We start from the raw sequence: 13952 nt of genomic DNA, 5'->3' as shown, positions 1-13952 counted from the left end.
GCCAAACCCTAATTTACTCCAAGACTTAACTGTCTAGTTTACGGTTTATTATAGCCCCCTTATTTTAGTTCCTTTCCTATCTGCGGTATGCTTGTTTCATTGTTCAGTAATAATGTTATGAGAAATGTGGTTTGTTGGAACTCTTATCAGTTCTACTTATGGAAGATGTTTAGGTGAGAAAGAATGTTAAAATATATATCTAGAATTAGTTTTAGGGATTTTTTTTTTTTTTCTATAGAATTGAGTTAACTAGCCTTCAGTTGGTTTTGGTTGGGCTATTAGACATGCTACAGTTACCTCTGATCTATTATGCCTAGAGATCTAAAAGTCGTTTTAGTCCCTTACCTAAATAAACTCATTGAGTTTATAAACCAGAATGTCAGTTCACTTGCTTACAGTTTGGGATGTACTTCTATAATGGCTGTGATGTTTGTGATATCTGCCCATGTGTTCTAACTGTCTTCGGCTAGAGAGAATGTACTTGCATTATGAACTGAAAAATCCTCTATTTCTCAGGTAAAGCTGTTTCTTTCTCTGAATATTAGGATTGATACAGAATGCAGTCTCCCTGTACATAGCTTACCTTATTACTCCCTACCTCTGGATTTTAAGTTAGTTGAATACCTAGTATTTCTCCTTTGTCCTTTGTTTCATTCACCTTATATCTGTTTCTCAGAAATTTGGTATATATATATTACAGTCCAAGGTAAGAGAATTAGGGAAAATTTATACTTCCCCCTTTCCTCAGGTACATATCTCAGAGTCCCATCCTTGGTTTGTCCTCTGGAGTAGCTGCTATCCTGATGCTATTCTCTGTTCCCCACTCCCCTTCCGCTTCTTGTGTCTGTATCTCCAGCTACCATTCAGTCAGTCACAGACCTCCATGCCGGTGTAGACATACAAGGTGGCAGAGAGGGAAAAACAGTATAACATACAGGTTAAGCACATGCTCTGGAGCCAGACTTCCTGGGTTTAGATCTTAGCTCTTTTATTTCCAGCTGTGTAACTTTGAGCAAGTTTTCTAACCTCTATGTCTCTCAGTTTCCTTAACCGTAAAATGATAGTAATCATACATACTCACAAGGTTGTCGTAAGAATTCAGCCAGATAGTAACTGGAAAGTACTGAGACGAGCCTGCCAGTAAATGTTAGCCATCATCTTTAGTAATGACCTTGCAAAACAGATTACCCCTTCACCCTCCCACTTTATTGTCTACCTGTGAATCATTAATGTTTTGTTTTGTTTTTAATTCTGTGATAGGTAGAAAAGGATGGCTCTCCTTGGCAGACTAATGTTAAAAAGTTTTCAAAGCAATGTGGGTCTTGTACCTTTGTGGTCCGGTCTCACAGACACCTGTCTATTCCCTGACCCTTTTAAATGCTAACTTTCCGCCTATAGGAAATCTTCCCTTTGTGCTTACGTCTTTTTCTTCTGTGAACTTTAGATAAACAACCTAGTGTTTCAACTTATTAATAGGGGATTCATTTTTTAATACATGAGAATTCATTTCAAAATTTTGGTTTGAGTTATTTATTGTTTCTATTCTACTTGGCTCTTTTTCAGACAGATGTTCTTTCCTGGATTGTAAAAGTCAAATTCAAAGGATTTTTATTTGTAATATACTTAACCTTTCTCTTGTAAGTTGCCATCTGTGTAGATACAGCTTCGATTGCCTGACAAGAAGAAAAGAGGAAAATGTTTCCCATTATCTTTTTCTGCCTGAACTATACAGTCACTTGTGTTCCAGCATAGTGGTTCTTAACCCTCATAGTGTGTCAGAATCACTTTGCAGAGCTTTTAACAACTCCAGATGCCTTGGCCCCACCCTAAAGACTCCATTTTGTTGTCATGGGTCAAAGCACAGTCTTCTAGTTTGCAGCTAGTGTTGAGTACAACTAGAGTTTAACCCAGTTGAATTCTAGTTTAATCTTGACTGATCTTGAAGATGTTAGTAATCTTTATTCTTTTTTTTAAAAAAGTACCAATGAGATCAGGAGGTTAATTAGAAAACATCTAGTTGAATCGCCTGTTTAAGAGATGAGGAAACCAAGACCCAGAGAATATAATCCAAAGCTACCGGTCACGTAGGCCACAATTTCTTTTCTAATATTCTGTTCTTTGCTATTCTTCTAATTTGTAGAACTCCTCTTTTCAAAACCTTTGGAGAATGTATTGGCCTCATACCCTCTTCCTTCAGCCTGAAAGACATGCAACTGCCACTTATTTATGATTTTTAAATGCACCCTCTAGAACAGGGGTGTCCAATCTTCTGGCTTCCCTGGGCCACATGGGCCACACATAAAATACACTAATGATAGCCGATAAGCTTAAAAAAAAATTGCAAAAAGAAACTCATAATGTTTTCAGAAAGTTTACAAATTTGTGATGGGCTGCATCCAAAGCCATCCTGGGCCACATGCAGCCCGCAGGCCCTGGGTTGGAAAAGCTTGTTCTGGAAGGTACTCATTGTTTGAGTGTCCAGTTTTCTCCCTGTTTTCCTTATTTATTGATCATTTTGCATTTGGAATTGTTGATTTTGGCTTGTAAGTAAGAACTAGGTACTAGAACTTTTGTGGTATTGCAAATGTTTTATATCTGTGCTATCCAGTGTGGTGGTTGTAGGCACCAGCTGCTGTGGCTAGTTATTAAGCAATTGAAATGCAGCTAGTGATGAGCAGTAACATTTTTGTGGAGAAGAAAACAAGAAATGTAGCTAGTTTAACTTGGAAATTGAAATGAAAATATTTTTGTGGTTAAATGTACATAACATAAAATTTACCATTTTAACTTTTTTTTTTTTTTTTGAGACAGTCTTGCTCTGTTGCCCAGGCTGGAGTGCAGTGGCATGATCTTGGCTCACTACAACCTCTGCCTCCCAGGCTCAAGCGATTCTCCTGCCTCAGCCTACCAAATAGTTGGGATTACAGGTGTGTACCACCACGCCTGGCTAATTTTTGTATCTTTAGTAGGGATGGGGCTTCACCGTGTTGGCCAGGCTGGTCTCGAACTCCTGGCCTCAAGTGGTCCGCCCACCTCGGCCTCCCAAATTGCTGGATTACAGGCATGAGCCACTGTGCCCGGCCCCATTTTAACCATTTTAAGTATACAATTTAGTGGCATTAATTACATTCATGGTTTACAATCACGACTACTATCTATTTCCAGAATTTTTTCATCACCACAGATGGAAACACTCAGCCCATGAAACAGTAACTTCCCATTCATTCTCCCTTCTGGTAACCTCTGTTCTTTCTGTCTCTGTGAATTTGCTTATTCTAGATATTTCATAGAAGTAGAATCATATTATAGTATATTTGTCCTTTTGTGTCTGGATTATTTCACTTAGTATAATGTTTTCATGGTGCTTCCATGATGTGTCATGTATCAGAATACTATTCCATTGTAAGTATTTAATATATCCCACATTTTGTTAACCTGTTCATCTGTTGGTAGACAGTTGGGTTGTTTTTACCTTTGGCTGTTGTGAATAATGCTGCAGTGAACATTGTCATACAAGCATCTGTTTGAGTCCCTGCTTTTGGTTCTTTTGGTTATGCACCTAGGAGTGGAATTGTTGCATCATATGTTTAACTTTCTGAAGAGCACCAAACTCTTTTTCATAGTGGCTGCACCATTTTAAATGCCCACCAGCAATGTATGAGGATTCCTGTATCTCCACACTTGTTCTTTTTTTTTTTTTTTTTAATAGCCATCCTAGTAGTTACAAAGTGGTATCTCATTGTGGTTTTGATTTGCATTTCTCTCATGACTAACAATTTTGAGCATCTTTTCATCTGCTTATTGGCCATTTGTATATCTTCTTTGGAGAAATGTCTATTCAAGTATTTTGCCTATTCTTAATTGGGTTGTTTGTCTTTTTGTTGTTGAGTGGTAGTTCTTTATATATCTTGGACCCTTATCAGATACATGATCTGCAAGTATTTTCACGTATTTTGTGGGTTGTCTTTTCATTTTCTTGACAATGTCGTTTGACACACGAAACATTTTTAATTTTGATAAAGTTCCATTTTTTTTTTCTTTCATTGCTCATGCTTTTTTGATGTCATGTTGTAGACTATATTGCCAAATTCAAGGTCGTGAAGAATTTGCCCCTATGTTTTCTACTAAGAGTTTTATAACTACTAGGAATGTAATAGGGTTTAGCTCTTATACTTGGGTCTTTGATCCGTTTTGAATTTTTATAGATGATGTGAGGTAGGGGCCCAACTTCATTCTTTTGCATCTGGAAGTCCAGTTATTCTAGCACCATAAAGCGACTATTACTTCCCCCATCGAATCAATGTGGTAGGATTTCTCCTTTGTTTTTGGTTTCATTCACCTTTTACCTGTTTCTTAGAAATTTGGTATATATAATTAGCAATACATGTGTGGGTTTAATTCTGTACTGTGAATTCTATTCTATTGGTTTGTATATCTATCCTTATGGCAGTACCACACTGTTTTGATCACTGTAGCTTTATAGTAAGCTTTGAAATCAGGAAGTGTGAGTCTTCCAGCTTTGTTCTTCTTTTTCAAGATTGCTTTGACTATTCTGGTTCCCTTGTAATTCCATATGAATTTAACAATTGGCATTTCTATTTCTGCAAAAAAAAAGGCTTTAGAATTTTGATAGGGATTGTGTGAAATTTTTAGATCACTTTAAGTGATAGTGACATCTTAACCACTATGAAGTCATCCTGTTCATGAACACAGAATCTCTTTCCATTTATTTAAGTCTTTAATTTTGTTTCAGTAGTGTTTTATAGCTTGCGGTTGTAAAGTCTTTCACCTTGGTTAAATTTTTTCCTAGGTATTTTATTCTTTTTGCTGCGATTATAAATGGAATTTCTTTGATGTGTTCCTTGTTGGTATATAGAAACAAAATTAATTTTTGATTGTTGATCGTACACCCTGCAAATTTGCTCAATTTATTTATTAGCTCTGCAGCTTTCTTCTAGATTCTTTGGGATTTTCTATATATAGGGTCATGTCATCTGCAAACAGAGATAGTTTTATTTCTTCCTTTCCAATTTAGATGCTTTTAATTCTTTCTCTTATCTAATGTAATGGCTCTGTCTAGAACTTCCACTACAATGCTGAATAGCAGCAGTGAAAGTAGGCATCCTTGTCTTGTTCCTGTCTTAGGGGGAAAGCTGCCAGTCTCTTCCTGTTGAGTATGATATTAGCTATTGGTTTTTCATAAATGCCCTTTATCATGTTGGGGAAGTTCTCTTCTTTGGTAGTCCACTTCACATTGCTATAAAGGAATACTTGAGACTAGGTAATTTATCAAGAAAAGAGGTTTATTTGGCTCACAGTTGCACAGCTGTAAAAGAAGCATAGTGCCATCATCTGCTTCTGGTCAGGACCTCAGGAAGCTTTCAGTTGTGGTGGGGGAATAGGCATTTCACATGTCAAAGGAGGGAGCAAGAAAGATGCCAGACTCTTAAACAGCCAGCATTTGCATGAACTAATAGAGCGATAACTCACTCATTAATGTGGGGAGGGCACCAAGCCATTCATGAAGGATCCAAGACCCTAACACCTTCAATCAGGCCCCACCTCCAACATTTGGGATCACATTTCAACATACTTGGAAGGGACAAAACATCCAGATCCTATCACCTTCTGTTCAAAGTCTTCTGAGTATTTTTATCTGAATTTTAAATGTCATTAAAATTTTATTTAGATTACATTTAAACTTAATTACACATGGCTAGTGGTAATGGTTTATGCATTTTTAGATCTCTTCAAGTTGTCTTCCTGTTCTACTTTTTCTTGGGTTTTATAATTAGTCTTCTTCTTGAAAGATTATTTTGGTACTGGTTGTTAGTAATTCCTGGATTTCCTTTAAAGATATAAGAAGTACTGCAGTCAGAGGCTCCCAACAAGAAGAGCGAAAACGGTGAGTGAATCCTGCACCAGCAGCTGAGGTCTTTAGCTTCTCTCAATGGGACTGACTAGGTGGTTGGCATGACCCATGGAGAGTGAGGAAAAGCAGGTGAAGCGACAGCCCACCTGGGAGCTGCAAAGGTCAGGGGGAACTCCCACCCCCAGCCAAGGGAGGTGGTGAGTGATTGTGCTACCCTGCCCAGGAAATCATGCTTTTTCCAAGGATCTGTGCAACCTGTGAATCAGGAGATCCCCCTCATGAGCACACACCACCAGGGCCTTGGGTCCCAAGCACAGAGCTGTGTAAATTCTTGGTGGCCTCTTGACTGGAGACTACATAAGACTACTGAGTTCCTTGGGGGAGGGGTTGCTGTCATCACTGTAGCTCCAGTTTGCCATTTTCACCTGCTGGTGCTGGAGAGACTGGGCGATTGGGACCCGGAAGGAATTTCCCACAGTGCAGACCATACAGTGGTGGTGGCAGGTCATGGCCAGACTGACTCTTTAGGCTGAACCCTGACTCATACCCCTTCACGGGGTGGGGCCTCTCTGCAGGAATTTCAGCAACTCCAGCCAGGGGTTTACAGACAGAATTCTAATCTCCCTGGGATGGAGCCCCTGGTGGGAGGGGTAGCCATGGTCTCCACAGATCAGCAGACTTAGTCTTTCCCCTTTCTGGCTCTGAGGAATCCAGGCAATCTGGATGACTGGGATTCCTCCCAGCGCAGCACACCCCCTCCACCAAGGGGCAGCCAGAGTGCTTGATTAAGTGGGCCCGTGCCTCTTGACTAGATGAGACCCCTCCAACAGGGGTCGCCAAACACCTTATACAAGAGCGTGCCCACTGGCATCAGCAAAACAAATGGAAAGCAACAACAATAGCATCAACAAAAAGGTCCCCACCAAAACCCCTCTAAAGATTAGCAGCCTCAACGATCAAAGCTAGATAAACTCATGAAGATGAGAAAGAATCAATGAAAAAACACTGAAACTCAAAACACCAGAGTGCTTCTTTTCCTCCAAATCGTTGCAACACCTCTCTGGCAAGGGCACAGATGTGGGCTGAGGCTGAGATGGATGAGTTGACAGAATTCCATTCTTCAGAAGGTGGATAGTAATGAACTTCACTGAGCTAAAAGAGCATGTTCTAACCCAATGCAAAGAAGCTAAGCACCATGATAAAACATTACAGGAACTGTTAACCAGAATAACCAGTTTAGAAAGGAACATAAATGATGGAGCTGAAGAACACAACATCAGAACTTCATAATGCAACCACAAGTATCAATAGCCAAATAGACCAAGTGGAGGAAAGAATTTCAGAGCTTGAAGACTATCTTGCTGACAAGATTAGAGAAAAAGGTAAGGGAATGAACAAAACCTCTGAGAACTATGGGATTATGTAAAAAGACTGAACCTGCGAATAATAGGGGTACCTGAAAGAGTTGGGGAGAATGGAACCAAATTGGAAAACACACTTCAGGATATCATCTAGGAGAACTTCCCCAACCTAGCAAGACCAGCCAACATTCAAATCAGGAAATCCCTAGAGAACCCCAGTAAGCTACCCCATGAGAAGATCAACCCCAAGACACATAATCATCAGATTCTCCAAGGTTGAAATGGAGGAAAAAATACTAAGGGCAGCCAGAGAGAAAGGCTAGGTCACCTACAAAGAGAAGCCAATCAGACTAACAGTGGACCTCAGCAAAAACCCTACAAGCCAGAAGAGATTGGGGGCCAGTATTCAACATTCTTAAAGAAAAGAATTTCCAACCCAGAATTTCATAATCTGGCCAAACTAAGCTTCATAGTCGAAGGAGAAATAAAATCCTTTTTAGATGAGCAAATGCTGAGGGAATTCATCACCATCAGGCCTGCCTTGCAAGAGCTCCTGAAGGAAGCACTAAATATGGAAAGGAAAAATGTACTGGCCACTACAAAAACACACTGTTTCTTTGACCAGTGACACTATGAAGCAACTACCTTAACATAACCTGCTAGCATCATGATGATAGGATCAAATTCACACATAAAAAATGTTAACCTTAAATGTAAACGGACTAAATGCCCCAATTTAAAAAAACAGAATGGCAAGCTGGATAACGAGTCATGACCCATCAGTATGCTGTTGTATTCAAGAGACCCATCTAACGCAAAGACATACAAAAGGCTCAAAATAAAGGGATGGAGGAAAATTCACCAAGCAAATGGAAAGCAGATAAAAGCGGGAGTTGCAATCCTATTTTCTGACAAAACAGACTTTGAACCAGCAAATATCAAAAAAGACAAAGAAGGGCATTACATAGTGGTAAAGAGTTCAATTCAATAAGAAAAGGTAACTATCCTAAATATATATGCACCCAATACAGGAGCACCCAGATTTATAAACCAAGTTGTTAGAGATCTACAAAGAGACTTAGACTCCCATACAATAAGAGTGTGAGACTTTAATACCCCACTGTCAATATTAGACAGATCATCAAGACAGAAAATTAATAGGGATATTCAGGACTTGAACTCCACTTGAACTCTGGACCTGATAGATATCTACAGAACTCTCCATCCAGAAACAACAGAATATGCATTCTTCTCAGCAGCACATCGAACTTAGGCTGAAATTGATCACGTAATTGGAAGTAAAACACTCCTCAGTAACTGTGGAAGAACTGAAAATATAACAAACAGCCTCTCAGACCACAGCACAATCAAATTATAACTCAAGATTAAGAGGCCGGGCGCGGTGGCTCAAGCCTGTAATCCCAGCACTTTGGGAGGCCGAGACGGGCGGATCACGAGGTCAGGAGATCGAGACCATCCTGGCTAACACGGTGAAACCCCGTCTCTACTAAAAAATACAAAAAACTAGCCAGGCGTGGTGGCGGGTGCCTGTAGTCCCAGCTAACCGGGAGGCTGAGGCAGGAGAATGGCGTAAACCCGGGAGGCGGAGCTTGCAATGAGCTGAGATCCGGCCACTGCACTCCAGTCTGGGTGACAGAGCGAGACTCCGTCTCAAAAAAAAAAAAAAAAAAAAAAAAGATTAAGAAACTCACTCAAAACCACACAATTACATGGAAATTGGACAATCTGCTCCTGAATGACTCTTGGATAAATAATGAAATTAAAGCGGAAATCAAGAAGTTCTTTGAAACCAATGAGAACAAAGAGACAACATACCAGAATTTCTGGGACATAGCTAAAGCAGTGTTAAGAGGGATAGCAGGGCTAGGCGCGATGGCTCACGCCTGTAATCCCAGTACCTTGGGAGGCTGAGGCGGGCGGATCACAAGGTCAGGAGATTGAGACTATCCTCGCTAACACGGTGAAACCCCGTCTCTACTAAAAATACAAAAACAAAATTAGCCGGGCGTGGGGGCAGGCGCTTGTAGTCCCAGCTGCTCATGAGGCTGAGGCAGGAGAATGGCCTGAACCCGGGAGGCAGAGCTTGAAGCGAGCTGAGATTCCGTCACTGTACTCCAGCCTGGGTGGCAGAGCGAGACTCTGTCTCAAAAAAAAAGGATAGCATTAGGAGATATGCCTAATGTAAATGATGAGTTAATGGGTGCAGCACACTAACATGGCACATGTATACATATGTAACAAACCTGCACGTTGTGCACATGTACCCTAGAACTTAAAGTATAATTTAAAAAAGGGAAGTTTATAGCACTAAATGCCCACATCAGAAAGCTAAAAAGATCTCAAATTGATACCCTAACATCACAGCTAAAAGAACTAGAGAACCAAGAGCACACAAACCCAAAGCTAGCAGAGGATAAGAAATAACCAAGATCAGAGGGGAACTGAAGGAGACAGAGACACAAAAAACCCTTCCAAAAATATCAGTGACTCCAGGAGCTGTTTTTTTGAAAATAAAATAAGACTTCCAGCTAGAATAATGAAAAGAAGGAAGAATCAAATAGACACAATAAAGATGATAAAGGGGATATCACCACTGACCCCACAGAAATATGAACAACCATCAGAGAATACTATAAACATCTCTATGCAAATAAACTAGAAAATCTAGAAGAAATGGATAAATTCCTGGACACATATGATCTCCCAAGACCGAACCAGGAAAATGTTGAATCTACCAATAACAAATTCTCAAATTGATGCAGTAATAAATAGCCTACCAAGGAAGAAAAGCCCAGGACCAGACAAATTTACAGCCAAATTCCACCACAGGTACAAAGAAGAGCTGGTACATTTCTTCTGAAACTATCGCAAACATACAAAAAGGAGGGACTCCCTGTGACTCATTTTATGAGGCCAGTGTTACCCCAGTACCAAAGCCTGCCAGAGATACAGCAGAAAAAGAAAACTTCAGGCCAATATCCCTGATGAACATTGATGCAAAAATCCTCAGTAAAATACTGGCAAACCGAATCCAGCAGCACGTCAAAAGCTTATCCATCCACCACGATCAAGTTGGCTTCATCCCTGGGATGCAAGGCTGTTTTAACATAGGCAAATCAATAACCATAATTCATCACATAAACAGAACTAAAGACAAAAACCACATGATTATCTCAATGGATGCAGAAAAGGCCTTTAATAAAATTCAGCATGTCTTCATGTTAAAAGCTCTCAATAAACTAGGTATTAATGGAACATACCTCAAAATAGTCATTTAAGACAAACCCACAGCCAGTATCTTACTGAATAGGCAAAAGCTGGAAGCATTCCGCTTCAAAACTGGCACAAGGATGCCCTCTTTCCCCACTCCTATTCAACATAGTATTGGAAATTCTGGCCAGGGCAATCAGGCAAAAGAAAGAAAGAAAGAGTGTTCAAATGGGAAGAGAGGAAGTCAAACTCTGTTTGCAGATGACATGATCCTATATCTAGAAAACCTTGTTGTCTCAGACTAAAAGCTTCTTAAACTGATAAGGAACTTCAGCAAAGTCTCAGGATGCAAAATCAAAGTGCAAAAATCACAACTATTCCTATACACCAACAATAGACAAGCAGAGAACCAAATCATGAATGAACTCATTCACAACTGCTAAAAGAGAACAACATACGCAGGACTATAGCTATTAATAACAAGGGAAGTGAAGGACCTCTTCAAGGAGAACTACAAACCGCTGCTAAAGGAAATCAGAGAGGACACAAACAAATGGAACAACATTCCATGCTCATGGATAGGAAGAATCAGTGTCATGAAAATGGCCATATTGCCCAAAGTAATGTATAGATTCAATGCTATTCCCATTAAACTACCATTGACATTCTTCACAGAATTAGAAAAAAACTTTAAAATTCATATGGAACCAAAAAAGAGCCCATGTAGCCCAAACAATCCTAAGCAAAAAGAACAAATGTGGAGGCATCACACTACCCGACTTTGAACTATACTACAAGGCTACAGTAACCAAGACAGCATGGTACTAGTACAAAAACAGACACACAGACCAATGGAACAGAATAGAGATCTCAGAAATAAAACTGCACATCTACAACCATCTGATCTTCAACAAAGCTGACAAAAACAAGCAATGGGGAAAGGATTCCCTATTTAATAAATGGTGCTGGGAGAACTGGCTAGCCATATGCAGAAAATTGAAACTGGACCCCTTCCATCCACCTTATACAAAAATTAACTCAAGATGAATTAAAGACTTAAATGTAGAACCCAAAACTATAAAAACCCTAGAAGAAAATCTAGGCAATATCATTAAGGACATAGGCATAGGCAAAAATTTCATGATGAAAACATCAAAAGCAATGGCAACAAAAGCAAAAACTGATGAATGGTCTTCTGCACAGCAAAAGAAACTGTCATGAGTGAACTGACAACCTACAGAATGGGAGACAATTTTTGTGATCTACCCATCTGACAAAAGTCTGATATCCAGAATCTACAAGGAATTTAAACAAATTTACAAGAGAAAAACCCCATTAAAAAGTTGGCAAAGGGCCAGGCATGGTGGCTCATGCCTGTAATCCCAGCACTTTGGGAGGCCAAGGCAGGGATCACAAGGTCAGGAGATCGAGACCATCCTGGCTAACACAGTGAAACCCCATCTCTACTAAAAACGCAAAAACTTCGCCAGGCATGGTGGCGCACGCCTGTAGTCCCAGCTACTCAGGAGGCTGGGGCATGGCATGAACCCGGGAGGCAGAGCTTGCAGTGAGCCGAGATCACACCACTGCGTTCCAGCCTGGGCGACAGCAAGACTCTGTCTCAAAAAAAAAAAAAAGTTGGCAAAGGACATGAACAGACATTTCTCAAAAGAAGACATTTATGCAGCCAACAAACATGAAAAAAAGCTCAACATCACTGACCATTAGAGAAATGCAAATGGAAACCACAATGAGATACTATCTCATGCGAGTCAGAATGGTGATTATTAAAAAGTCAAGAAACAACAGATGCTGGTGAGACTATGGAGAAATAGGAACATTTACACTGTTGGTGGGAATGAAAATTAGTTCAACCATTGTGGAAGACACTGTGGTGAAATCCTCAAAGACCTAGAATCAGAAATAACATTTGACCCAGCAATCCCATTACTGGGTATATACCCAAAGGAATATAAATCATTCTGTTACAAAGATACATGCTTGTGTATGTTGACTGCAGCAGTATTCACAATAGCAAAGACATGGAATCAACCCAAATGCCCATTATCCAGTGATGGACTGGATAAAAAAAATGTGGTACATATACACCATGGAATACTATACAGCCATAAAAAGGAATGAGATTGTGCCCTTTGCAGGGACACTGATGGAGCTTGAAGCCATTTTCCTCAAAAAGCCAAACACTGCATGTTCTCACAAGTGGGAGCTGAACAATGAGAACACATGGACACATGGAGGAGAACAGCACACACTGGGGCCTGTTGGTGGGGTGGGGTGGGGTGGGGGGCAGGTGGAGGGAGCTCATCAGGATAAATAGCTAATGCATGTGGGGCTTAACACCTAGGTGATGGATTGATAGGTGGAGCAAACTACCATGCCACATATTTACCTATGTAACAAACCGGCACATGCTGCACATGTATCTCAGAATTTTAATTGAATTTAAAAAACATATAAGAAATACTCATTTTTGTCTTAAAGCCAATTATGTGTTATCAGATTAGAAATTCTTGTTTGTGACTTTGCAGAACCCCTTCCATCTGGCCTAATAATAGTAGTAGTATTTTTTTAAAGAATGAAGCCCTTTCTTAAAAGCCTAGTTGACTAGGGATCTCAAGTGGACACAGCTGACAGAACTTTGTACTAGAAAGGAGGGGGAGGATACAGAATGTCTCCTCGGGTATAGTACTAACTTACTTCAAATACCATAGATCTTGAAATGAATAAGCCACTTAGAAAATTCTGTTATCGACACTTAACACTCTGCAGCTTAAGGAAGAGAGAAAGTTTCATAGCCCTGTTACTCATCAAATACTGTTTTTCTACCAGAGATCACAGCCTTGGCTTGCTGCTGTTTTCCTTTTCTACATAATCAAGTGAATTTCCTTTATGTGTAAAACCTTCTTTAATTTTAACAGAAATGGTGCTCTTATGGGTTAATGGAGCTGAGTTAAAATCCACTTGCCATCAGTTGCTGCCCTGGTCTATAGGAATTTTCTTAGTGTATTAAATTTGCTGCTTCTATTTTTTTTTCCATTTCTTTTGCAAACATGTTTTGAAATATTTCAGACATACTAGTAGACAAATAGTAATATAATGAACACCTCTGTTCATACTGTCCTGCTTGTGGGTTAAAACACTGGCAGTAGAGCTAAAGTTTCTGGAGACCCTTCTCTCACATCTGCCCATCACTTTCAGTCATTGGTTTCAAATATTCTTTTTTTGTTGTTTGTTTTTTGAGACAGAGTCTCGCTCTGTCGCCCAAGCTGGAGTGCAGTGGCACAATCTCAGCTCACTGTAACCTCCACCTCCTGGGTTCAAACAATTCTCCTGCCTCAACCTCCCAAGAACCTGGGACTACAGGCGCACACCACCACGCCCAGCTAATTTTTTGTATTTTTAGTAGAGATTGGGTTTCATCATGTTGGCCAGGCTGGTCTAGAACTCCAGACTTCAAGTGATTTGCC

General features: G+C 40.0%; 1 protein-coding gene across 6 annotated transcripts in view; it reads left to right on the top strand.

Annotated features, from left to right (window-relative positions):
• Nucleotides 1-13952, top strand: part of MAPK14 (mitogen-activated protein kinase 14) — an 83902-nt gene that overhangs the window by 49844 nt on the left and 20106 nt on the right. The gene's annotated exons all lie outside the window — the stretch shown is intronic.

Source organism: Macaca mulatta, chromosome 4 (assembly GCF_049350105.2).
Source record: "Macaca mulatta isolate MMU2019108-1 chromosome 4, T2T-MMU8v2.0, whole genome shotgun sequence".
Taxonomy (NCBI): domain Eukaryota; kingdom Metazoa; phylum Chordata; class Mammalia; order Primates; family Cercopithecidae; genus Macaca; species Macaca mulatta.
The sequence above is the reverse complement of the archived record's forward strand: the minus strand, read 5'-3'. Positions and strand labels throughout refer to the sequence as shown.